Source organism: Siniperca chuatsi, linkage group LG17 (genome assembly GCF_020085105.1).
Source record: "Siniperca chuatsi isolate FFG_IHB_CAS linkage group LG17, ASM2008510v1, whole genome shotgun sequence".
Classification (NCBI taxonomy): Eukaryota; Metazoa; Chordata; class Actinopteri; order Centrarchiformes; family Sinipercidae; genus Siniperca; species Siniperca chuatsi.
Genome location: NC_058058.1, coordinates 1,855,032 through 1,882,586, shown reverse-complemented (window position 1 = coordinate 1,882,586; position 27,555 = coordinate 1,855,032). Strand labels below are relative to the sequence as shown.

The window sequence follows — 27,555 nt, the reverse complement described above, 5'->3', positions numbered from 1 at the left end:
TCAAACATGTTTTGTTCCTTTGATCAGAGGCCGAAGCGTCAAAGCCATAACTTCACCTCCGCCTGTCCATTACTGTCACTTTCAGCCACATTTTCGTCTATATTTAATCTTTTACACGTTACATTCTGACTTTTTGTTTGCTTTTTGAATCAGATACAGTAATATCTTAAAAATGTTCTGTACTGGGGGGTGAACACGACGCTAATAACTTTATTCTGACATGTTCACACCCGAATATTCATTGTATTCACATGAGCGAAGGTATCAGAGAGACTCACCAGCAGTGTGCAGGAACGCCTTTAGTACGGTGACTCGACCCTGAGAACAGAAAACAGTGATTAGTTGAGCAGACTGATGACCTCGCTCTGGTGTTGTTGCAGAGGAGAGAAGAATCTGTGATATCAGCAAACTCATAGCAAGAAATAAAACATCATGACATGTTATTATTAAAGGACAGATGGAGCTTTAATTTCATTAGCACCAGCTGTACTTTCATTCAAATCTTGATTTTTATTGATTTAGGAAATGAACTTCTGTGGTTCACGTCTTTCTGACAGCATCGTTATAACCTTCACACACTTTCAGGATGATGTCATCTCATCACACACACACACACACACACACACACACACACACACACACACACACACACACACACACGTTGATACAGAGGTTTTGAGGTTAAAACCACAGAGGAAGACGGTGAAAGGTCTTCAGCTAAAGCAAGAAGACGGAGCTGCTGCTGACTATTTAAACAATCGAAACTCTCCAAAACTTTCAAAGCATTTCCCCGACAGGCTTCTGGTAAAGGTATTGAAAACAAAAATTTAGCTCCTCAAAAAAAAAACCCCAAAATGTTGAATTTCAGAACCGTTTCAGGACGTTTTAGGATTCGGAAGAAAACGCAGCAGAGTGGAGAATATTCTGTGTGGCATATTTCCAGAAAAATAAAACCGAGTCTGATAGTTTTGTGTGTTATCTGGTTGTTGGTTGGAGCTGTGTGAATGCACTTCCATGAATCAGGCCAACCAGGAGTCGAGATATTGACTAGATCGGATTCAAATAGTAAAATCGGGGCAATAAAGTGGCTGATATTATAACTGAAAAGATTTAGAGTCCTGTGAAACTGATTAAAATGCTTCAGCAAATCCAGATCAGTTTCTCACAGATACTCAGCAAGTCTAAGTCAATTTAAAAACAACTAATAAATACAAATAAACTTGTAAAAGTAATTTGCTTTCTTAAAGATTTAGGTTACATTAGCGCATACTTTAGCATGACACTGCGTTCAGTACTTTAAATCTATCTAATATAATTTGTGACACTTTGCTGCCGTCATTTTTTCAAGTCCGCATTGATCACATTTTTGCAGCGCAGCGTAATCTCAGTCAACTTTATATTCTGATTGATTAAACCGTTCCACAATATTTGATGTCCTCAGCCATATTTGCGTTTCATGAAACCTTCCACGAGGTGTGAGTCAGCGAGCGGCTACAAAGCAAACATCCGCCAGCGTCTTTAAAAAATGCCTTTTTGTTGAATCACTGAATCTTATCACAGAAACTGCCATACATGTTTTGGCCGCTGATAAGAGCAGCGGACAAAACATCAGGGCTCAAAGATCCGCAAAGAGAAAAGAGCTCAGTGGATAAAAATTAAAGTTCACCAACAACGTAATGAGGTCCAAGGTCAGACACAAAGAGGCGAGGAATAAAAGCTGGGGACAGGACAGCTGTGACGAGGACAGAGACAGAGGCTGCAGCGGGAGACGTGGACTTTACAGCACGCCTTAAATAAAAGAGTTTACAGAGAGGTGACAGAGAGGGTCGGGCCGCTCAGGGTGGAGCCATGTTTGTTTTGTCTGGAGCTGCTGTTAGGAGACAAAAATGTAGCTGCCATTTTGTTGATCTCGGTCCCTTTTTTGTTTCTAGTGACTGGACCTCGTTAGACTGTATGAAGATAACCGTCGCCGGATGCTTTGAAATGTAACTCAGTTTTGGGGATTTCGGGGAGCAGAGGTGAAATGAATGGTTCGTCTTGGTATACAACAGTAACTACCTTTGTCATTTTGTTTTGCCTTAAAAGGCGACATGCAGTACCATCGTTCAAGATTTACAACTGAACCGATTAGTCAGTTATTTCATTAGTCAATCATGAGAAAATTAAGGCTGCAACTGATGATTATCGTCATTATCGATTAACCTGCCAATTGTTTTCTCGATTAATCACGTGGTCTATGAATCGTCAAACAGTTGCACCGAACACGACGTCGTCAAAAGTCTTTGTCCAAAACCCAGAGACGCTCAGCGTCATTCGGATTTTGTTTTATTCAGTGATGACGTTTTTGTTCACGATTAATCAATTATCATATTAGCTACCAATTCATTTTGTTAAGTTATGTAATCTGTTGCACCTCTACAGAAAGTTAATCGGCAACAATTTTGATTTGTCAATTAATCATTTAGCAAGCAGAAATGCCAAAACTTCTACTGAATGTAACGGCATGTGTCAAACAAAACAAATCATTTAAAGACACCGCTTTGGATTCTGGGAAATTCACTATTTTTTCACATTTTATAGTCAGTGATTAATGGATTAATTGAGAAAATAATTGGCTAATTGACAATGAAAGCAATTATTTGCTTTTCTATTCTTTAAAGCAAATCATTGACTCTCATTGTTTTGAAAAGAGCCCCGATAAATAAATGTTTAACACTTACTGTAATGTTCCAGTATCGCTGCACCTAACAATATGAGAAGAAGTGAAAATGAGTTTTTCCAGGTAACAGAGAAAAAGGAAGAAACTGCTGTGGATTGATTGTGTAGAAAAACACTGAAATCAGATAAAACAAGAAGATAAAAGAGAAACTGGAGGGCTGAGGAGAGATAAAGAAGAGCTGAGCAGCGACACAAATGTGAGCTGAAGGAGACGAGTGCAGACATGACAGTGACATTCCTGCCATTCTCTGCAACACGGGCCTCGCCCTCGTTAGCAGAAAAACTCCTGTTAGGACACAAAGGCCGGTCCCTTCTCATACACAACTGAAGCCGAGGCCACGATGCTTCAGAGCTAACACTAAATCCACTTTGCTAGCAGATGCACAGCCCCGTTATTACACTGTCTGTGGGTCCTGCTCCCATTTTACTGCGTTTCCTTTTTCCAGAGACAATCCAGCAGTTCTGTCCTCTAGACCCCAGAAAATGCGACGCACCCTGGGACGTAGAAATACTACAGTAGTAGTACTGTAATACTACTGTTTTACAACTATAAAACTATTTTTTAGAGAGTAATAATGGACCATGTTTGCACTTTCAGACGTGTCTTTCATAATGGAGATCTAGGAGGAAAATGCTCTTTGGGCCGTTTCTTTATGGTCGCAATACAGCGAGTGGCCACTGGGACAAACCAGCAGCAAAGCTGCGTGGTGGCGCCGTATCAGCTTTTTAATACATCCGTGGCTGAAGCGCGTTGGTTCGGGGGGGCATGTTCGGGCTAGGAGAATGTTCAGGAGCAGTTCTCACATGTTGAAACCATTACAACATCTCAAATATTTTCATCTCTGCCACAGCAAAGGTCCGTCACATTTCACAAGTAGCTCTGGCTGCATTACTGCGGATAAAAGCCCTTCGGTGGCATGTTTGTCATCTGCTGATGCATTTCTGGGGCTAATTAAGCTTGGTGAAAGATTTGGAGACAGCAAAAAAATTCCTCAATATCCACCGTGTAATTATAACCGAGGGGTGTGACGTGAACGGGCTTTCCCAGCCGGCAGCTTGTTTTTCTGAACGCAGCGTCAAGAAGAGGAGATCTAGGAAGGATCTTTAATCAGAGGCAGTCTGCGATGACTCTGCAGACGAGGTCGGACTGGTTTTCCATGAAATGCTTTTTTTTTCCAAAAAAGAAAAGCATGCATTTTAGATTAGCGCCCAAGCTTTGCCCAGTTCATTTAACTGGTTTTGAAAGCAATAAGAAAAAAAACATGAAAATCCCCATACAGGTGGCTACTGACACAAACAATATACATGTATCTCAGCAGTCGTGTTATATTCAGCAGTTCCCTGTAATTATTTAAAAATAAAGCTTTTATCTCAATTTATCAGATTACAGAACGACCACAGAATGAATTCATTAAGTTAAATTACAGGGTGAAGTCAGGCTTGTTTTCATGTCATTTTTTCTGCAAGATGAAATTCAAAGTTTGTGCTTGATGAATAAATGCAGGCACTCTGGGTAATGTGAGCCACGAGGGGACGAGCAGGCGGATTCCCCTCCAGCTCCAAACAAGCAAATGTCTCCAACTGTCAAACTGGTGAAGCAGAAGTCTGCTGGGTCGCAGGCTAGTTCCTCTGCTGACATTAAACTCATCTGAGGGGTTGTGCAATGATTCTCAGACGTTCCTCTATTTTCTTTCCTTGTGAATTACTGGATAGTTGTTATTCAGATAAAAATCCCTCTTTGGTTGAACTGCTCATAACTGAGACATCTGCAACCAGAGACGAGCTGCTGCAGGTAGCTTTGTTTTAACGTAAACCAAGAAGGTTGAGAAACCACTGGCTTAGTTATATCGGCTGTGGTAATGGTAGTATACAAAAAAACCTAAATAAGAACTACTACATCATGTGATATGATACACTGATCGTGTTTGGGAATGCTAATCCTAAATCACGATCATTATAACATGCTTGAGAGGAAAGCCACTGAGGGATCAGTTCACCTGAAAATGGGAGTATAACTCAAATCAGAACGGTTGCATATGAAAGCATCAAACTGCGGGCAGCGACACAAACCTCCCTCCCCGAAACTCCCCCCGCCCCGTCACTGAGGAGGAGGCGGAGTCTTCCTGCCTGTGATTGACAGCCGACTGAAAGAATGCAGTCAGACTGTTTTCAAAATACGGAAACCCACACAGACAGAGACGAGGCCAGGTTCAACAAGAGGGAAGAGAGTGTGTGTGTGTGTGTGTGTGTGTGTGTGTGTGTGTGTGTGTGTGTGTGTGTGTGTGTGTGTGTGTGTGTGTGTGTGTGTGTGTGCCCTCATGTAAACAGTTCAACTAGAGAATAGTTAGTGTAGTGAGTCTGAGGTTTTGTGAGGTGATTGTCTTGTGATGCTACTGTATACAGCACATTACACCTGTACAATCATCTGCGGAGAGATAATCTTGTTATTACTGTAGTACCACACACACACACACTGTGTGTCTTCTGCAAACTTCTGTTTTATTGCTGTGTCCTGATGTTTCGAACCAAAATCTTTAGTGGTTTTGTCCACTAAAGATTAAAAAAAAACCAAACAGCTACAGTTTCCATGAAACATGTTACACAACGAGACTCCAGGACATCACTGTGCCCGGCCAAGAAATAGCAAAATGGCAAATTGGCAAATTGTAATTTTTACACTTTGTTTTCTTAACAGATTAAACAAACGAGATAAAGCATGTGAATCAGTGAGCTTCAGAGGTGCTGCCAGGTGGATTTTGTTACCTTTGGACAGAGGGTTGGCTAGCTGCTTCCCCTTGTTTCCAGTCTTTATGCTAAGCTAAGCTAACAATAACTAACTATCAATCTGAACATCTAACTCTCAGCAAGAAAGCGAATAAGTGTGCTTTCCAAAAATGTCAAGACTGCTCCTATAGCAGAAAGATGGAGCTCTGGGCCTGTGCTTTATCAATCTGCTAAACGTGACATTTCGGAGTGAAACATAAACATAGTCCTTACTCCCAAACATGACAATAAAACCTATTTATCACATTTCTTTTGAAATGGAAACACTCCTAAACGTCAGAGAGCCCCATCGGTCCGTTAAGTTGGCTCAGAGCAGCCTGTTACTCATGACTGTGGTCCGGAGACAGAGACGCACACCTTCTGATCCACATTTGGAAATGACTGCACAAGCCATAAATGTGAATGATGAACAATATGTCATCTAGAGCAATATTTCGAATAGTTTTAGCTGATTATTTGCAGCTGTTGCTTTTGATGGGATGTTACACCACTTCAGCAATCAACAAGACAATCTGCTCACCTCTGCTGCAGGCTCCAGGCTACATTAGCCGCTACTAGCATAACACACCTGAATCTCCAACTGAACTGTCTGCGGTCGAGTTGCATTGTGGGTAATGTAGGCACCCGCTTTTCACAAGGAAGAAGAATGTGTGGAATAAAAAAAAAAGACGATATCTCTGATATATCTGGTTCTGCTGCGTCCTTTTTCCCCCCCCGGTGAGTCTGACAGTGTTACAGGAGTGTGATGCTAAATCAGTGGAGTACTCTATAAATAAAATCATATCCAGTAGGCTTTTGCATAATAACATATCACCGAGGAAATATAAGAATGTTTAAAAGGATGGACAGTAGGGCAGATTTTGGTTTGGAGTAAATAAACATGATGGAACTGCTCTTAAAGTTTCTCCCACACCTCACAGTAAATGCAAGTGCGCTGCTTGATTAATCTGTGTTTCCCTTCGCTGTCGTTTGTGGGGGGCTTTTTAAGAGCCCTCCGATGAGTAATTGTTGCATACCGGTCCTGACTGTTTGATTGCACCAGGTTTTCTCAGACATGGATCGGCATGCTTGGGGCAGGTGGTTTTAGTGCGTTGTACGAGTTGAGACTTTGCTTTTCCTCCAAACTTTCTGTCTTCACCTGCAGCTGAATCTGCTAATTCCTTTTTCCCCCCATTTAAAGTTCATGCGGGCCCCTGGCTGATTATCAGAGGACGAGATCGTTGTTTTGATCTCTGGGTCCCTCTCCCATGCCACAATGCAACAGGTGTGTGACATTTTAAACCTGAAGGGAACTGGTTTTAGTTTTAGACCTTCAGGACAAGAACATTGTTGTGTAGTGAGGTCATTTTTGCTTTTAAAGAAAACCCTGTAGCTAGAAGGCTTTCAGATCAGCTTCTCACAGGAATAACGTTTGTTACCAGTTTGATAAGAACAGTGCCAACAGATAACTTACATTTAGAGATACAAGATATATTCAAGTGGCTATGATATAAACAGGATAATATACTTTGATCTGTGCAGTTACGAAAAATAATCCACAGCCATTCATTCATTGTTGGTGGGTCAGTCCCTTGAGCGAGACACTGCACCTCAAATTGCTGCTGATGGGTTTGTATGGAAGAAAAGAAAGTGTGTTGCTTTGGACAAAAGCATGAAATGAATGGGATGTAATGTAAACTGCCTCCATGTTGCGCGTTATTTTTTAATAACTCCACAGGTCACAGTGGATAGAGTATGTGTATAAATTGTGTATAAATTTCTGAGTTCTCAGTACATTTTCACAATTGAGAATGACTTCCGGATGGGAGCTGAAACGTCTTGATTCTGAAATCAGTGTGCAGACGACTACGACTGAAACCTTTTCTACGATGATAGTGTATGTGATTATGTACAACAAGATGTCCTGGTGCAAAATGATTACCTGCAGATTCAAACACCTTCTGCATAGGTGATTTAACTGTAGGCACTTGCCAGCCAATCAGAAACTAATATTTTCTGTGGCTGGGAAGTAATACACTTTTTTTTTTATTAAGGTATTAAGTCTGGTGGTGCTCTATATTTTTCTTCTTTATCCGAAGAAAAGACGCAGCACTGAACGTATCTGCTAACGTGTGTGTGTGTGTGTGTGTGTGTGTGTGTGTGTGTGTGTGTGTGTGTGTGTGTGTGTGTCACAGCCTGATGGATCTTCTTCCTCCATCGTTGTCCAGAAACTATTAAAACACATCAGCGAGCCGCTCTGTTGCACTGAGTGACATGTTCCCTCATCACCATGAACACACACACTGTAGTTTATTCTGACTCAGCCCCACACACACCGTCCTGCTGCCCCAAACACTCACTACAGCACCACATGTGGATTCATCCGCCGCTTAAAGTAGTCCCCAACAAACGCACTATTTCCTCCTGTTAGTCTGATTAAAACTACAGCGAGCAGCTGTTTGAGGAAATGACTGAGCCTTTTTAAACAGGAAACTATATATTTGTTTTAAAATAGAAAAGTCTTCAGTAGGAACCAACGGGCTCGGCCGAGAGCCACAGACAGGACGTCAGAAAGTATTAAGAGACGGACTGACACGTTGTTGGTTTGGGTCTGCAACATGGGATTTGTTGACAATCCGAAAAACACAGAATACCACCAGCCAAGGAGAAACGTGGAGAGAAACTGTGGGACAGGTGCACTTTAAAAAGTTAAACTAGACATAGTTCTGAAGTGTGCTGCTGTAAGAAAGAAGAAACACATTAATATATCCCACCTTTATGGGACAAATAACAGTAAATATAGTTAAAAAAAAAACTCAAAAAATAATAATTGTAGTCCCTAACATGGCAGCATGTTTGCTCATTTAACCACTGACATAATGCAAAAACTACACCTGTAATTCAGCACTGGCAGTACAGGTTCTCCATACTCATATCTGTCAGCTGAAGTCATCCTGTGTCTTTATCTCTGCTGTCAACAACGCTATTCTTTACGCTTGTCTGCCATCCGGACATCTGACAGAGTGTGTGTGTGTGTGTGTGCAGGTCATCACACAGAAACATCTTAATGTCTGGAGATGGCTCAAGGCTATAGTTAAAGTCCTGCCTTCCTCGTCTTCCCATCACTTTGACTGACTTCTTTGATTTTGTCTTCCGTTCTCTTACTCCTCCACTTCCAGCTGTACGAAAACGCTCCATTGTGTTACTGTTGGATGATGGAGCTGTCAGGGAAACCCAAAGCAAAAGTCCAAACCTTGTTCCTCTCAGCATTCAGTTTGCTATAAACATCTCAAATAAATCCCAAACCATCGCCTGGAGTTGTCAAAGACACACAGAGTTCAGTCTGAGAGTCTGGATCCTCCACCTAGACCTCCACCAACAACAGCAACAACATGGAGGCCCACTGCAGAACAAAGGCCTCCTGTCATCAGTGTCGACACCTTCTAACAGCGACAATGACTGCAATGAAGATAAAATGACGGAGGGATGGGCGAGTCAATCAACCCCGGGGCCCTGAGGGGCCCTCTACAGCTGAACACCACCTCTACCGGACACCTGATGACCTCTGTGGCATCACGTGACCATCCGGCCCCGTCAACGCTCTGCCTGACTGACGGCGGGGGAGGGGGGAGACTTAAAGCTCACACCCGCAGAGACAAACAAGGTTTAGTCCAGGAAGACCTGCAGGCTGCAAAAAACAATATCTCCTGCTTACATTAAAAAATATCAGCAAAACTTGCATTGACTGAATCTCTCAAACATTATTAGAAATACAAAAGTTAACCTATAGTTTGGAGAGAATCATATACTCATCCTCAAATGTGCTGCCATCCTATGAATCAGTTCTATAGTTTGAGAACAACTGAACAAAGAAAGACGAGCACTAACACAAGAAAACGCAGCTCAGCACTCGCAAGGCAACGCTGCACACTAAAGGGCCAAACAGACTCCGGTGCCGGTAGTGATTTCCCATCTCCATCATCATTCTCGTGTTACATCTTCTTCTTCCTCCCCTCTTAGATCCTCCTTCCTAGTAATTCTCAGCATTCCACATTCACTTTATACATTTCATGATGAGGAAATAATCTTTAATAAAGCTGACGATTGAGAGCGACTACCACCCTATCCTTCGATGCGGCTATCAAAAAGCAGAACTCGGATCCGTTTTGGATTAAAGGTAAACGTCTTTGGTTTTAAATTTCCTGCGACCTGAGCCGACAAAGTGCTTTGACAACTGCGCGTGTCAGAGCTGCAAACTGTTGGTTTCAAATTGCCAAAGTCAGAAATGTCTTGGCCTGTCAGCGGCTGCGTCTGTCACTGACTCATCTGTTTGTTCTTTGTTTCAGGATGGCAGCTTCCTGTTTTGCTCCACAGTCTGTTGAAATCTGACAGGATGTGGCTCAGATTGCATCACCGCCGTGGTTTGGGAAGACTGTCATTCAGGTGGGAAAAGATGTAATCTACAACTGCTGCTTTAAGTATTTTGTCTAATGTCTTCATAACACAGACATTAGATCAGTTTCCTTCGAAAGAGTTACTGTGTGTTTTTTTACATAACAGAGCCCAAATGATGTTCAAGCTACATGGCTATACAAGGCCTTCCTGTTACAGTCGTATTCATTTTGTCATTTATTTTACCAGCTCAAAACTTAACACATGAATGATTTTTCAAGGCCAACTGCAGTCTGAGCATAATCAATATTCTAATCAATGGCCACCATGGATGAGGAGTCCTTCGAGTACAGAGAAAAAATGAGGAATGGTGGCTAGGTATATGACACATGTTCCTACTGCGTCGTAGTTGACATAAAGCGGCTGCTTAAAGTGGGTGTGGTCATCGCATTGTCTGTTTCACAAAGTTACAAAAGTTGTCAAACACTTCCAACCCCCCCCCGAAACAAAAATGACAATGGCAACTCAATAAGAAGGAGATTTTAGCAGCGTGGCTCTGAGCTTTTCCCATGAACTATTTCTGAGAAAGAAACGCTCCCTGTTTTATTGTTAATTTGAATCGAAATTATGTATATTTTTGACAGCAAAGTGGATTTACTTCTCAAAGTGGAAAACTAAACTAAACTAAACTTTCAGCCATGTTGACATTCCCCTGAAGCTTTGGTTTCAGCGCTGGTCATTTGAAAAGATGCGCTGTGGACACGAGAACTGGATTCTGTTTAGACACATTTTCAACACAACAAAAAGCCTTTCTGACGGTGGATATGTTGTGAATTATGGTGCCAGTGTGACAGTTACTGTTGCACTAGTGTTGAAGGGCATGGCAGCCCTAAAGAGTGTGTGTATGTATTTGTATGTGCGTGCATAACCGTGTGTGTACATCAGTCTAACATGTTGCAAAACGCCAAGGCGTGAGAGGAATGAAGGGAATTTCCTAGAAGGTTATGAAGTGGCGGACATGACTGAGATACATACAGACACACAAACAAAGAAAATGACAGATATGCTACAGGCACACACACACCCGCATACAGACTCACACTAAGAGGGTCAGATAACACATACACTCATATCTCTTCTGTACAGATAAACATTTTAACACTGAAGCATGAAATCATGGAGAAAACTGCAGTGAAGAAAATACTGAAAAGGTTTTTCGTGTCTAGAAATGCAGAAACATTTCATGCATTTTTCAGAGACGAAAGGCTGGTGTGACAGATATGAACGCACCCAAAGACTAATAACACTCCTTTCTCTCCTCGGCCAAACGTATGCGGACACTCCAGGGTCTGTTTTTCCTGGTTTGGGCTAAGTCTCTTAGTTCCAGTGAAGGGAAATCTGATTTCTTGCTGCTATTTTAGACAGTAGTGTTCTTCCAACTTTGTGTCAGCAGTTTGTGTTGGTCTCTTTCCTGTTTTAACATGACAAAGCCAGCTCCATAAAGAAATGGTTTTCCTAGTCTGCTGTTGAAGAACTTGGGTCCTGACCTCAAGCTCATCCAACACCTTTGGGATGAACTGCAACACCGACAACATCAGTGGTTAACATCTGGAGTGGAGGCTGTTAGAGCAGTAGATTAATGCTAAGGGTTTTTGGAATGACATGTTCAACTAACACATATGGCTGAAATGTTTGAGTGTCCACATACATCTGGCCACGTACCTGTAGTGTACTAAGTTAAGGCCCTTTCAGACACAACGGCACCACTGCGCTCTGAAACCCATTATTTCCAATGGCTTGCACCGCGCCACGGCGAGCTACGCGCCGCTCATGAGCTGCGCTGAACCCCCCCCTTAAGCCTCTATTAGATTTCTTAGCAAAACAAAAATAAAAACATCAGAAAACTTTCTGAGATAACACATAACTTTCTAGGATGTGTGAAGGCCTCAGTATGCTTTAAAAAAAAAAAAAGTGCTTGTCGGTTGTCCAACAGCTTCTGAAACCCCGTTTCCGATGTGGGAATCAAGGAGCGGGAGAAATGTTCTGCAGAAACAGTTGAGAAAATGATCCTCATTTGCATTTCCTCTTCCCTTGACTCCTGCAATTCATTCTTTACTTGCCTCAAACATGCAGCAACTGCCCGTCTACAATAGCTGTGTAATGTAGCGCCTCTGCAGAGCCGGCAGCAACGTTACTTTTTCGTACAGCAATGCGTGTTGCTACTGTACATAGGCTAATCATGGCGTAAGTATGTCAACACATTTTTATCACAGTAAGATTTATGCTGGTATATTGCGATAACGACAGCAGGCTTTTCCAGTGTGGACATTCAGAACAGATGGAAACACTTTGGACGACGGACCTGGTCATACGGGACGACCTGAACCCTTCTCAGCTACCCTAAAGAGCCAAAAACCCACATGGAAATTAGTTTTGAAGCCTACAACCAAGACAGGAGGTTCAACTGCACACCAAAACCAGATTGCTGGGAGAAGAAAGTTAAAACCACAGTTCTCATCGTTATTGTGTTCTGGGATCCAGCAGATCAATGCCTGTCACCCAGTAACAGCCCCCGCATGCCCAGATAAAGACGTTAGAAAGCAGAATACTTACGGTACTTTCTGTCTGCAGTAAATGATTAAACCGATGGCGGCACCGAGAGTGACGAGGACGGCGATGACGATTCCAGCGATGGCGCCGTCTGAGAGACCATCCAGAGTTCCCTCTGCTGTAAAAACAACAACAACAACAACAAAATAAGATTTAAAATGTTGACCTCGCGCTGAGAGAGAATGCTTTAATGTAAATTCACTTTAAATTCAAAATCATGATCCATCTGGGAAAATCATAATTGAATGACTAAGAGTCCTAAAATTCTGGTAAACAGCAGTTTTTTTTTCATATTATTGCAATAACATTTAGTGTTTACACTGTGTGGGAACTACTGCTATGGTTATAACCACAACTTCGCGTCTCAGAACAGAAACCACAGACAGGAATATATGACTCAACCTGACTGTAGGTGGCGGTTTAGTGAGTAACCTCTGTGGAAGCGATCACTAATGCTGATACCGTACATACCCACACGACAGCCTCTGTGCATCATTTTAAAGATTCAGCAGAAATGAAGAGCCACATTACAACATGAGACAATCATGAGAAGAAAACCGGGACGCCTACGCCGCTCCTGCTATGTTACAGGCTCAAACTGTTTTCTTTACCAGTTGCGTTACAAAAAGTTAGGTCTTTGCCACCAGTGGGGCCATGTTGTTACCTAAAACCAGAGTGCCATTCTAGTACACTTTCATCAGTCTGGGCTGGACTCTGTCAGCCTTATGCGTTGAGTTAAATGCTAACATCATTAGAGCCGCACTGCTAAATCGCAGAAACAGATACATACACAGTATCTGCGTATATGTCGACCAATAAGTAACAAGAAATTGCAGTACATGTATATGTGTGCCAGATGACTTTAGTTGGGTTGGGGCGGAAAAACATTTAACCTATTCTTGCAGTAATTGGCCAACAGGACATTTTACTGCTGATACATTTTCTCCATCTATATCTGCAGTTGATACGGGTGGCAGTCAGTGTATTCCTTTAAAAATCCAATCTAGGGTCCAGGCTATCTTACCTTTGACGGACAGGGTGTGGGTGTACGTGGTGGTCTTGCCAGTAACAGCGTTGTGCGCCTCGCACGTGTACATTCCACTGTCTTTGTAAACAGCCATCGAGAGGCCATACTCGGCCGTTTTGACATCGGTCATCGTGCCGTTAAACTTCCAGGTGAAGTTGGCGGGGGTACGGAGGCAGCAGAGCAGGTGAGTGTCACCTGTTCGTTCACCTCTACCTGCGTTTCACCTTTCACCATCGCTGCTTCGGGACCGTCTGGATATGAGCAGAAAGAAAAAAAAAAAGGGTTTATTATTGGGGTTTAATAAAGTTTTAACAGCAATGAATCATTACAGCGTTCATTTTGAGAAATTTGTAAAATCACTGTGTATGAATGTGTCTATCAACTTTTAGGACTTGGTTCTCCTAGCTTAGCATAAACACTGGAAGTGGAGTGAAACCGCTAGCTTGGCTCTCTCCAAACTTCAACAATATGAGCTGTGTGTCACAGACACTGCTGCTCCTGCGCCTTTCACCTCGCACAGTAGCTTTTATGGATTTCTGAATGAGTTCTGGGAATAAAAGTGCTCTAAAAATAAAATCACTGCCAGGACAAACAAATACACGCCCATAAATGCCTCATGATGTAAAACCACAAACCCTGACAACACTTCAGCGTCACCACCACATGTTCACGTCTCTTAGCAAAACAAACACTCACAGTTGACCACCATCTTGTAGGAGGCTTTCTCTGTGTTGATGTTGTTGGTGAGCTGACACACGTACTCTCCGTTGTCCTCTTTCTGCAGCAGGGTGATCACCACAGAGCTCATGTTGTCGGCGAAGACCAGGCGGGCGCTGGCAGACAGAGGCTTGCCATCTTTCATCCAGGTCCTGGTCGTCACGGTGCCGACCGCTGCCTGGCAGCTGAGGTTGGCTGTGCTGTTGCCGGCGATGAGGGTAGCAGTTGGACCGGTGACTGTAGCACCTGAGATGGCCTCTGCAAACATTAATGGGAAAGAGAGATTTTATTTCTCTTTAAAGCTTTTTCTATTCCACTATGTTGTACTTCAATACGATCTTATTCCATCATTTTAGACTATAGGTCAAGCTCCAAAAACACTGGATCCTACATTTCCCATAATGCAACTGGGCAGTGTCTTGGATTAGAGCTTTCCTGCCTGGTAAACACCCACGTCTTTCAAACTCCACACCTCCAGTTTCTAACGCAGGCTGTGTGTTACGAACTCGTAGTCTCCGAGCCCAGGCAGAAATGATCCTGCTGACATCACTATGACATCATCAGGCTTGTTTTCTCAGGCTTGACGAAAAGGCTTGAGCCACTGAAGACATCATACAACAGTTTTCACAGACCGGAGGAGGACTAACCATGACCACCAGTAAACTGATCTCCACCACCAGAACGCAGAGTCGTCCTGCAAGAAAGCTGAACCTGGCTCAACTTTGGCCGCAGCACAATGTGATGTCATCCAGCAAGGTGCTGCTTTGGCCAATCAAATATGTGGAACTGCACATTCCTGGTAGATTACTTTGTTGCGTAATTCTTTTGTAATTCTGCCCTGTGATGGTGACGTCACACGATGAAACGATTATCGCCACAATAACTTTCCAGAGTAATATCATAAACCTCTGTGCCGTGTTTTGGCGTCTGATAAATCTTCAAACTCATTTGTCTATCACTCAAACTAAACTTCCTGGATAGCATTTCATCTGCTCACCTGTACCTGAAACAACACACACACACACCATGACAATGATTTAGTGCAGTACTATCTTTAAATTTTGTTCTTATCCAAGACAGAGTCCGATTGACTGAATCTCGGGAATTTTTTATATATATATATATATATATAAATAAAATAATGCCCATTTTCTACTTATTGAATCAAGCATCCCTCCCATTTCCTATTGTAATGTCGGTCATCTTATACTTTAAGCTTCACTTACTACTGTTTCAATCTGCCAAACACCTTAGCATGTAATTTCCTTTTTCATGCAAGCCCCCACTCCCCCTCTCTGTTGTCATCCAGAAAGAAAACACAGAAACTCTTCAGGGCATAATGTAAGACCATCCTCCAACCCAGCAGGTTTCTCACACACACACACACACACACACACACACACACACGGTCTGTCACCAACATCCTCCGAAAGCAAGAAGAAAACACTCTGTGGCAGTAATTACAGACAGCACAGTTGAACATTTCTCTGTGTGTTACACAAGTTTCAACACCTCGCAGATAAACGCTGTGCTGCATCTGCTGTGGGTCACTGAAACCTGTTTGTACTGGAAGTGACACAGGCAGCTGGAACAACTAACGTGAGTCCATTTCACAGTCGCATGCCTCGAAGGTTTGTCACCAAGAGCGGGAAAAGGTTTCAGTCTGCCTTTTTTTCAGCTGTCCGTTGGTTCCAGTGAACTTCTGACTCATTCTGCCCGATGAAATGATTTAGTTTTATTTAGCCGAGCTGATGAAATGTCATGTCCCGTAAAATATCAGATTTGTGTCCCTTTTGTAGATTATTATTTAAAGATTGCAACCGTATTTGGCTACAACTCACTTTCATTTTCATCTAATATTATTTTTATGTAAATCTTCGAGTCAATCAGCGAATCAACAACTACTGCTGTTAAAGGACACTTTCAGTGTTATTACAGTTTTTATTCGTTTCCTGCATCACTGCAAACGGTTTTCCTTTGAACCCTTTACGACCCAGTGTTCAAGAGTCCGGTCTAGACCTGCTCTATAGGAAAAGTGCAGTGAATTGCCGCTATATAAATAAATAAATAAATAAATAATTGAATTGTTCAACCTGCAGGATAGCATTGTGTAGAACTTTGATAGACTGCTAAAACTATGAAGAGCTACATGACAATGGATATGCAATACATGGATCGATTTTGTAACAGTTAATATAAGAAACTTTGTTTTCCAGGACAAATCTATATTTTTGTTCAACTGAGGAGTGACTCAATTAAAACACTCCAAGGCGGCGAAGGAGTCAGAAGTCTACAATCAAACAGCATAAAAAGTATCCGAACGGCTGCAAGGAAACCATTTATGACATTTGGCATCACGCTGCACTTTACGACTCAAACCACAAAGACTCCGTCTGTTTAATTGAGTTTTTCTCAGAAAGCTCAGTCAGATTACTCACTCATCACAGCGAAGGAAACCTTAGAAGAGGGGACGGTGCGTTGGGTTTTGGCGTTTTGGGCCCTGCATGTGTAATCTTCTATTTGCATTCCCAATTCATGTTTTTCGATCACTTCCAGAGTCAGGACAGGACCCGCGATCTCCATCATCTGCTGGCCGTGGTACCAAGTGAAGGTGGCGGGAGGGCTGGAGAGGGCTGAACAGGACAGGTTGAAGTTGGAGCCGGATCTGAGGTACTGGGGAGGGTTCGGAGGAGTGATGGTGACTTCATCTGGTCCATCTATAGAGCAACAACACGTGGAAAAGGGTAAGTTTAACTGAAATGTAATATAGATAGTGGTCATGATATAACCTCATTAGCAGTCTACGTTAATCCTCATAGCTGAAAGGTTGCTGGTTTCTGCTTTTACAACACTACAGCTTCTCATTAGGGATGTCCCGATCAAGTTTTCTTCGCCCCAATCCTGATCCAAGTCCTTTAATATTGAGTATCTGCTGATACAGAGTCCGATCCGATACTTACATTTACCTAAAAGGTTGATTAAATATGTATCTGACACATTGAAATAACAGCTGTAGAAAGATTGGCTGAGCCATCGGTTCCTGCTGAAGACGTAGTTTCCTGTTTAAAAAGGCTCAGTCATTTCCCCAAACAGCTGCTCGCTGTAGTTTTTAATCAGACTAACAGGAGGAAATAGTGCGTTTGTTGGGGACTACTTTAAGCGGCGGATGAATCCACATGTGGTGCTGTAGTGCGTGTTTGGGGCAGCAGGACGGTGTGTGTGGGACTGAGCCAGAATAAACTACAGTGTGTGTGTTCGTGGTGATGAAGGAACATGTCACTCAGTGCAGCAGAGCGGCTTGCTGATGTGTTTTAATAGTTTCTGGACAACGATGGAGGAAGAAGATCCATCAGGCTGTGACTCACACACACACACACACACACACCTGTTAGCAGGTACGCTCGCTGCTGGTTTGGGTGTTTTCACAAATTTTGTTTACAATAAGAAAAACATAGAATTTCACCAAACTTTAAGAATTTTAATTCACAGTGACATGAAAAATGTCTTTTACACTTTTCTGGCCAATCCTGATGACATATACACACATTTAACAAAAAAAGAATTGCATATTAAATTACACTTTTTTATTTTCTAGAACATCAGTAATCACATCATCACTACAGACCTGGCTGTAACCTGTCATTTCTGAACGATGAACTATTGTTTATCGATATTCATCAGCCAATTAATCAACTTCTAAAACTGCTGAAAACACCATTGTGGATGACACGTGTTGATATTTATATTATTTATGTTCCCCACACATACATCTGGATATTTTACTAGAAAATGAAGTGTTCTCATTTTTATGTTATGAATTCTTCATGTTTCATGTAAGAGTTCCTATTTTAATATGGCTTTTTTTTTACATAATTTTCTTATGATTAATAACTTTCAGTTTTTAAAACTCCTTCTAAAGAAGCTAAATGCACAACCTGTTGTTGTTAACTTCAACATAAAGCCAGACCCGGTGAAACCCTCCTGAGCTGAAGCAGTAAGGGTTTGATTAATTAATAACAGCGTAGGCCAGCAGTCGGTGTGGTTTCACTGCCTGTGGTTAGTCATGGAGAAGGAATGGAAGTGCAGGCCGCTGTGTACACAGTGCGGTTTTAGTACAGGCTGAGAGGGAGCGCCCTGCAAACACCCACCACAATCTAAACTGCAGGAGTCACATGGCTGCAAGGCTGCTCAGACCAGGTTTAAAGTCTTAACAGTAATGGATCCAGTAATGCTGTCAAAGGTCAGGCATCACTGTGATTCAGAATAAGAAAACCAGTAAAAACCATCTATTACAAAAAACCTGTTGGGGTGTGAAGGAGTGACAGCGACTGACTCATCTCAACTTCTTTGTTGTCCAACAGGTGTGGAGCTCATGCAGCGAAGTGCAACACTTCAAACAGTGCAAGACTCAGACCTTAGAGCAAATACATGAGTGGAGAAAATTAACTGTCTAACAGCCATGAGGGTGGAATAAAAAATAAAAAAAAAGACGACCTCTCTGGTTCTGTTGCATCGATTTTGATCCTTTTTTTAAACTGTCCGTCATGAGTGCAACGATGTTACAGGAGTTTAAAGATAAATCGGTGGAGCACTCTTTTAAAGAGACTCCAGAGATCACCTGTCAAGCAAGCAGTGTGGGCGTAATGACATGAACTATGACGTTATATAGTCACCGGCATAGGTAAGAAGTAAACAGTCATTAAATTAAGTAGTAACTAAGTAATTAACTAAAAAAAAGTATATGGATTTTCTGTTGAAGCAGTTTGAGTTTCTGTAGGTTGTGTTCTTCTGTCTGTTCAGCTGTGCTGGCTATCACCGCTCATGCTAACCAACTAGCTCTTCTGTGTAGTCCCAACGCGTCACTTCCTGTGTGGGAGGAGTTACCGGCAGTGTAGGTGCAGTACTTACAGTAGACAGTGAGGTTGAAGGGGGCGCTCTTGTGCGTCTCCAGGTTGTTAGCAGCTGTGCAATAAATGGGACCCACCAGGTCTGACCTGAGAACACCTGCGATGGTCAGCGTGCTGGACGTTTTCTCCTGTGATTCAATCCAAAGCAGAAAATACATCAGGTCATTCATTACTGGAATTAATAAAAATAAACTAATACTTAAAAAAGGTACGCAGCAGAGTTTTCACCAAAATACTCTGTGTGTTTCCTGAGTTGCCAGCTATTGTCAATGGAAAGTAAAGCCTGCTTGAAAAGTCGCTAAATTACATCACACACTAATTTGCATATCAGCTGATGTCAACTACTTACATCCTGTATATACAAAATTCAAATCAATTTTTCCTCCCTTTGCTGATGCGCAGTCTTTACAGCAAACACATTTTGAATTGAATTAGAATTCAAAATATAAAAACACGTATAAACTGACGTCTTTCACTGTGTGCCGCTTGCCGTCGGTCACGATGGGCGTGGTGCCGTTGAGCCAGGTGAACTTGAGGAAGGAGCCTGTGGCAGAGCAGGTCAGAACCACGGTGCTGTTGTGCTCGATCGCCTCAGCCAGGTCGGACTTGATGACCACGGTGGACACCGGCTCTGCAGGGAGAAGCAAGGAGGTTGTTTTGCAGGAGGAACAAATGAATAAACTGAATGTGGGAGAAAAAAGTGGAGGAGGAGTCGGAGGAAAGGAGGAGGTCGTGACCCCTCCAAAGGCATGCTGAGATACAGTCAGTCAGTAAATACAATAGATTAGATTACCGTAAATTCACAAATACCGGCCTTTACTTAACTGCAGAGAGAACCAGGCCTTTGTTTCTAATCTTCCCTGTTTTTATGAGTATATTCCATCATATTTTAGTTTTCTGATCTGCTCCTGTTTTTATTTGCTGTTTCTAAGCAGGATTTGAATATGTAAAAAAAAGTATAAATGCCTATCGGAGAGCCCAAGGTGACAACTTCAGATGTCCGACCAACAGTCCAAAGCCAAAATATGTTCAGTGCATTATAATGTAAGACCAAGAAGAGCAGATTCTCACATTTGAGTTCGGAACCATCAAATATTTGACATTTTTGCTGTAAAAATGACCTGTCAAAATAGTTGCCTATTCATTTTATTTCAATCTACTAATCGATTAGTCGACTCATCTTTGCAGCTCTAGTAATGTGTTTACAAACTAAATTGAGTATACTCAAAAAAGTGTGTTGCTGATGGACACAATGTAATGCACAAAGGGAATGGGGGGGAAATAATCTAACTAATTGTGGATAATGGCGAAAAAAGCTACAAAAAACAAATCAGAAAACAAAAAAACTACTGAATTTTTGGAAAAATATTCGGCTGTCTATTTGGTAAGTTTAACTGGCAGTGTCATTCTAAATACACAGAATGATTGCCTTTGCATGGCGCACATATTGAATCATTTCCTGTTATATAAAACTGTAAAATGTGTTGATTTCTTGTATAAAGAACAGTATACGTTAAGCATTAGCACGCAGCGGACTGTATACACTGTAGTATGGAGTTGGGACACAGCTAGCACATTGCTCTTTGATTCTTATACGCTGACATTTACCATCATTGTTTCAGCATTTAGTTTATTTTGTGCGTTCTGTACCGTCAAACAGAGCTGTGCACCCAAGCAAATCCCACCGTTTTGTCTACATTTGGTCAGTTGTTCAGTAGAAAAAAAAAAAAAAAAGAAAGCAAACAGCAAAATAAAATGGATCCAAAACCACCAACTAAACTGCCAAATGCCAATGTTTTCCATTGAGATTAGAGCAACCTACAGTTTTGTTGATGAAATCCGACTACAAATGAGCAGCTAATGGCAGCACGATTGAACGTGGGGGTGCAGAATTTAACAACCTGCTCGCCCAAGGGCGGTTTGTCTTCCCGCAGTCGCAACTGTACTCTGAAATCACCATCTGAATGGAGTGAATGAAGACGGCAGAGAAACTGCAGTAACTAGACCTGCTGGACTCGTTCTCAATAATCCTGGAGCTCCGTTTCTAAACGTCCGGGCTGTTTATTGATGATTAGGCAACAGTAGGTGTGTGGGAACAATGCGAAGGAGTGGTAACCAGTTCTGACAGCAGGGCAACAGACTGCGGTGTCAGACCGATTTTGTTTACTGTCTGCAAACCAAATTGCCCCGCGGACATTAAGAATCCGCTCTACTACAGAAACAAACAAACACGGAGACACTGGCGGTTTTGTTCGGAGTATTTGTGCAATGTGTGGTTTTACTGGTCGATCCCAGTGCGGAAATGAGTGTAACTGTATGAATGAGAGTCAACAGCGTGCCCCACTGCCAACCATCCTTTGATAAATAAAGATTCACACTGACATCATGCAGTAAACGATTCCTCGAGTAACTCGATTACTAAAAATCAGCAAGCTTCGTTTAACCCATATAATTCCATACGGCGCTCTGTGTTTCGCTGCAGTCAGTCTGCGAAGGCCCGAGCTTCGTTCATGTTATTTATTATTATTATTATGACAGTCACAGTTCCCGTCCGCTCGTTTCTGCCTACAGACGCCACCAAGAAGACGGTAGCGGCTCACGTGACGCCTGAGCTGCAGTATAAACCTTTTTTAAAGCAAAGCGGTTTGTTTTCGCATTTCAGAACACGTTTCCTTTAACACCCAGAATGTAATACGGCACTTAAAGGCACTGAATAATATTAGTGTTTGCAATTTAAGCAATAAAAATGTAGATTTTTCTAACAATGAAACCAATTAGTTGTTCACTTTAAGAGACCTGTCTTATTTTCTCTTTTGCGTATTTACTACTGCTCTTTAATAAAGCTAAAGTAGGAAGCTGCAGCTGTAGACAGAAGCCAGATTGGAGACGTTTGTATTATCAAAGCTGACTGCGGCACCAAGTCAGTCGACTGTTTACTGGAATTTACTGGAATCAGCAAATATTGTGATGATTCATTAATCATTTCGTTCATTTTTCAAGAACAAACACCAAGCGTTTGCTGGTTCCAGCTTCTCGGATGTCTGGATTTGATGCTTTTCTTTGTCGTTATGATAATAAACTGAATATCTTGGGGTTTCGGACTGCTTTGTATGTAACTTTAAAAGGAAATGGGAAATAGCGATGAGTATTTTCCGCTGTTTTCTCAAAGTTTTTACCATTTTACAGATTTACCAATTAATCGAAAAAACGGCTCGACAGATCCTGGAAATCCTGAACATGCCCGGTGCTGCCTTTGTTTGAATTAAAAGTTGTTTTGTAGTTCTGTCTTATTGTCAGCAAACTAACAGCGTGTCAGTCCGTCTCTCAATACCGTCTGACTTCCTGTCTGCGGCTCTCAGCTCCGAGCCCATTGGTTCCTGGACATAAATCTTTAAAAAACACCTCACAAACATATAGTTTCGGGGTTTTTTTTTTTTAAACGCGCAGTAATTTCCTGCTGGTCACTGTAGTTTTTATCAAACGTTAATCAAACAGGAGGAAATAGTGCATTTGTTGGGGACTATTTTCAGCGACGGATTAATCCACATTTGCCTGCGGTTTGCTGCTGGGCAGGTAGTGTACAGCGGGTTTATCAGAGCTTGTTTTATAAAAAAAAACAGCTGCCTGCTGCTGCTGGAAACACTGAGACTGAACCAGACAGGAAATGTGCTGCAAAACCAAAACAAGGAGCTAAAAAGGGGGCTAAAAGGCTCCGCAGAGCTGCAGAGATGGTGATTTTTCTCTGTGGGTTCAAAACCAGTCCTTGATTTTCCAAAAGTCAACAGGTCTTGCTAAAAACACTCTCCTCGTAGGGGATCGTCATTGACATAATGCTTTCCCTAGCCCCTTACCCTAACCTTAAGCTAACTGTACCCTAAAACCAAGTCTTAACCCTCAAAAAGCCGTCTCTACCCGCGGGGACCTCAATTTCTGTCCCCACTGTGACGCAAGTCCCCGTGGGTTAGTGTGCATTCAGGTTAAAGTCCCCACCGGGATATAAGAACATGAAACACACACACACACACACACACACACACAGGTAATAGTAGCCTGCCATAATCTTTGGACATACACAATCTAATTTTGTATTAAGTTATTCACTCAGTGTTTTAAAGCTTTGAAGCAACATTACTACAGTATGAGAGCTGTGAAAATATTCTGGCACACAGCACAAAACACCTCTAACTGAACCTAAACACAAACAAACACACACACACACACACACACACACACACACACACACTCAACCAGGAAAGTACAGTTACAAGAGCCACACCCATAAGTAGCACAGCTTAAGAGCCTGCTGATGTTTCTGTCTGTTCAGTGAAGCTATGAAGTCACAACTTCTCTAACAGGAAAACATTCAAATCATTAAACTGGAGAAATTACTGTAGGCCTACTCACTCGAGGCACTACTGTAAAGTGGTTTTTACAAGAACAGCTCAGGGGTGTTGTCAGGCACCACATCACATGAAGTAACAAAGCATTATAATGTAGAAAAGAACTGAAATGCTTGAATTGTACTCAAAGCTAATGGGAAAAGGAGTAGCTCTTCTCCTCCGCCAAGAAATATAGTCCTCGAAAGGTGGCTACACTGACTGGTTGCTAAGCGACGCATAAACTGCTCATTTGAGATTTTCTGGAAGCGCAGGGATATCTGCACTCCACGTCTCCGCACATCCGCAACAGGTGTGGCTTGCGCCTTCGAATGGCACCAAACTGCATTAGAAAGTTTAGCAATTGTAAGTGTGACTGTTTCCGGAGACTTTATGAGCCCGAAACTTTAACTGAAGCGCTTTTTTTCTGGATCTTTAGGAGCCGCAGATCAACTCGTCATAGATAGAATCCAAGAAGCAGTTTACAGTAACAGAGTGCCCACTTGAAAATCACCTAATCCTGTTCGGAAGAACCCGCAGACCGAACAACATTTTAAAACAGTGTAATTTAAAGTGGTATTGGTTTACAGAGACGTTGCAAGCGTAGAAATATATAATTAAAACAATTTCATGAATCGTCAGGACACACTGTTCAATTCGGCACAGATGTAATCTAAGACAGTACTTATTTTGAAAAGAAATCCTTCAAAATACACCTCGACAGGTGAAAAGTCAGCTAGCATCAAATAAGAAGAAATAACTTACCCAGAACTCGGAGCTGTATCTCTGCGGTTTGAGTGGTGCCGTCAGGTGATATTATGTTGATGCTGTAATCGCCGCTATCACCCGCCTTCAGGGATCGCAGGGTCAAGTATCCGTTGGTCGCGTTGATCGACACCCGTCCCTGGTAAGGTGTGTTCACTTTCAACCCTGCTGGACCCACGGTAGCAACATGAATCTGGGTCTTCCCGTCGTTGAAATTCCAGGTTATAAAGGAGTACTGTGGATTGTCAACCAGGGTGTTTAACGTAACATTTCTCCCCAATATTGCGTCCACCGGACCCACCGGCAGGATCTGCCCCGCACAGCATCCTGGAGGGGGGGGGATATGAGGGACAAGTCAGATGAAGTAACGTGAGACCTGCGCAGGTAGAACACCTGGGCCTCCTGGAGTCATGCAGTTAAAGACAGGTTTCTCTTTGGTCTGCTCCGGTTCTTACAAAATATATTATCTATATATATATAGATAATATATATTATTAAATAATATATAATATACATTATTTTAGCATGAATTCAAATAGACTACACCCAGGAAACCACGTTTCCACGCACAAACGATGGAAACACAGCAAGAACATAAAAAAAAATATATATATATATATATATATATATATATAAATAAATAAATTCCAGTTCAATCTGTAATGTCACTTGTTTCTTCTTACCGATAAAAGAGAGCAGAAGCAGAAGCGACTTGAAGGCGAACAGAGCCATCGCGGACGGTGCGAGTCTTTCCAGCAGAGACAGAGACGAGAATGCGGCAGTAGGCCTACCTGCTGCTTTTAGAGGGACACACCCAGACAAGGTGAACACACACACACACACACACACACGCACGCACACACGCACGCACGCACGCACGCACGCGTCATTTGTGTGATGATACGAGCAGTGAATCATTTCCATTCCTGTGGTTCGTAGTGGAGTTTATCTTTAGCTCATTCACAAGTTTAAACAAATGCAAGCTTCACACATTAGCCTACAGTAAACACACTGCATGTGATGTAGATCTACATTTTCTCCATACATCTTGATATTAATGAGCCAGAGCTGCAACAGTGAACAAATACTAGTTTCAACTACTTACTTAAAGGTGCGAAGTTAATATCAGCAAAATATACTTAGAGTGTGAAAATTATGCAGAAAAATGGTCCATAAAAACCATAAAAATCACTTAGTATCCATTAATAAACCCTTTAAAGACATTCCAGTTTTACCTTTTCGAGATATGGCGTTATTCGTGAATGAACACTTCTGATTTATTAGACACATAAAGGACATTTAGAGGCTCACGACAGAAAAAGCAGCTGAAATGTCTTCAGGAAAAAGACACTGAATCCAGCAGTTTCTACGCGCAGTTCGGTGAGACGCTGCTGCCGCCCGGCGGACACCTGGGGCATCACTACAGTCCTTGGTGCTTTTGAATTAAAGCATTTACTTTAAACATACAGTTAAAAACCTCATATTGGACTGTGTTCAGTGTATATCGGCTAAACCGAGTCTTTCACTTTAGTAAATAAATGGAAAGATGGAATAAATGGACAAAGCAGAAACGACTAAATGACTTTGATGATTTGGCATTAAAAGTCTGCAGGGCATTTTGTTTTATGTTGTGCAACTTGAAAGTTCATATTAATGGATTTTGTCATTCCTGTTATTATTATTCTGTGTATTTGGTGCTGCTGCTGCTGCTCCGCCTGCTGCTGCTGCTCCTCCTGCTGCTGCTGCTGCTGCTGCTCCTCCTGCTGCTGCTGCTCCTGCTGCTGCTGCTGCTCCTGCTGCTGCTGCTGCTGCTCCGCCTGCTGCTGCTGCTCTGCTGCTGCTGCTGCTACTCCTGCTGCTGCTGCTGCTGCTGCTACTCCACCTGCTGCTGCTTCTCCTGCTCCCTCTCCTGCTCCTCCTGCTGCTGCTGCTCCTCCTGCTGCTACTGCTCCTCCTGCTGCTGCTGCTGCTGCTCCTCCTCGTGCTGCTGCTGCTCCTCGTGCTGCTGCTGCTGCTGCTCCTCCTCGTGCTGCTGCTCCTCCTCCTGCTGCTGCTCCACCTGCTTCTCCTGCTCCTCCACCTGCTGCTGCTGCTCCTCCTGCTGCTGCTGCTGCTGCTCCTCCTCGTGCTGCTGCTCCTCCTCGTGCTGCTGCTCCTCCTCCTGCTGCTGCTCCACCTGCTTCTCCTGCTCCTCCACCTGCTGCTGCTGCTCCTCCTGCTGCTGCTCCTCCACCTGCTGACGGTGTTGGTGAGCGGGACCTCATGTCCTTTCAGCTCGTTTTGCAGAGCGCGCGCAGGTCGTCATCGTTCTTCCTTCAATCCATCAACGCAGCCAGAGTCTTGGCATCTGCTGAATCTTCTGTGCGTTGCAGCAAACGCTGCAGAGTGCGTTCAGCGAAAGTCGGCCACATTGTGGAAATGCAAAAGGGCAATACTATAACAAACATTTCTCCACACCGGCCATGTTAATGCAGCGCAGAGGTCTCAAAACTATCTTTTATTACATTTCGTCAACTATGAAAATAGGTTTAATGGTTCCATCCAGTCAAATGGCAACATTGCTTTTGCTGAACCCAATGTAATAATAAATACACTAGTCATTAAACACAAACAAATCAATTAATTATTACTTACTATAATTATATGAAGTAGAGACGCAACAGTGGAATGTAACAAACATTCACTTACATATTACTTTAAAAGTATCAAGACATTTGACAAAAAAAAATCTTTACTCAAAGTCCACTTACAAGCTTTTTCAAGGGCTTTCAGCTGCATCTTCTGGTCAGTTGAGGAGATCACGGTCATCACGTGACCAAATATTCATATCTATATTTAAATCACACGATGACAACGAAGTTATCTCCATGACAACCGAGCAAAATCCATCTGCTGATAAAGACCGCAGGACGCAGCTGAAAGAGGAAGTAAGCGAAGCTCGATTTAAGCTTAAAGGCCTTAACGGGACGCCTCAGGGAGCGTAGTAAGTCCTACTTTATTTTCCATTATGGTAAATGATATATATGTAAATATTCCAATGGATATGGGGAGTGTTTGCAGATGACGGGGCTTTGTGGGAAAGAGGGAGAGATGTTGAACACTTAGTCAAGAAAATGCAAGATGGATTTTATCAAGTTAAAAAACAAAAGCTCTTCTTCACACGAAAGAAACCAGGGGAACGTAGTTTGAAACTATGGAAATAACTTAAGAGAGAGTTGAGAGTTTTCATTTTGGAGAGAGCATATTATTAGATATGTATTTAACTACATCTGCAAACACT

At 42.4% G+C, this 27,555-nt stretch overlaps 1 pseudogene; it reads right to left on the bottom strand.

Moving 5' to 3' along the window:
* Window positions 1-25,072, bottom strand: part of LOC122864716 — a 26,550-nt pseudogene extending 1,478 nt beyond the window's left edge.
* Between the last annotated feature and the right edge of the window lie 2,483 nt (window positions 25,073-27,555).